Here is a 1,054-nt window from a genome sequence, read left to right on the forward strand (position 1 = left end):
CAGGACGTGCTTCGTTGATCAAATGGCACCAAGAAAAGTCTTTGGAGTGGATTAGTGGTGGTTAGCGGGCATCTATCCAGCCCTGCTCTGTCCTTGGGCTGGTATTAAGAGAGAGCAGGCCAGCAGGAATGCAAGAGGAAGATTCTAACAGCCCTGTGTATTAAGATACAGATGAATCAGCAGATGCTAAAGTAGAAGCTATAACAATCAGAAAATGTTGTTTTAGTGTAGTACAGTCAATGTGGGTCAGACTGCTTTAGATTAGAGGAAGCTGCCTAGGACTTGTGCAACATGTATGGAGTACTCAAGGTCTAATTTCAAAGCTTCAAAGGACAGATTGATTTTCTTATTAAGAGTCAATGTAGTTAGTGACTAAAGTGACTAAACAGTGGAGGTCACTGTTCTTTGTTGTGTTGAAAAATCCTATATTCGTTAAGATTACACTAAAGTATCATCATTCCAGGATGGCGGGATACCCATTTACAACACGGTTTAGTGAGTATTTGAAGCCCATATTGAGTCCTACTGTTCCAAAACATTCCTCTCAAAATATCGGTGGTCATGGGCATTGCACTTTTCATCTAAGGGCTCTGACAGAGGTGGATTAAAGTAATGCAATTACTAAGCCACTGCAACATCTGTTCTACAGCCCATGCACCAGAGTGTTTTTCCAAACCTTACTATTTAATTAATCTATTTGTAAGGCAGTAACCATGATTGATCAACATTGACTCTCTGATATTGATACCTGAGGTTCATCAGAAGTGATCAAAATAGCAAGATAGGTTTCAACTGAAGGAATATGAATTTTGCTCTGATGGACTAGTAAGACTTTATGTTCTTCATTCCTCAAATTTGGTTTCTTGACTATTACAGGTGCTGTAGATACATTATATTAATAATAAGATAGCAGCTTATAAAATGTTATCAAACACCATCTCCCCACACAGATTTTTCTTAATTTTTCTAACCTAGAGTTGTCTTTTTTATTGCTTTATAAGTTAGTTCCTGGGGCAGCTGAGGATAGGGAACCTGAAATGATCCTATCCTATAG

Source organism: Microtus ochrogaster, unplaced genomic scaffold, assembly GCF_000317375.1.
Source record: "Microtus ochrogaster isolate Prairie Vole_2 unplaced genomic scaffold, MicOch1.0 UNK100, whole genome shotgun sequence".
Taxonomy (NCBI): Eukaryota; Metazoa; Chordata; class Mammalia; order Rodentia; family Cricetidae; genus Microtus; species Microtus ochrogaster.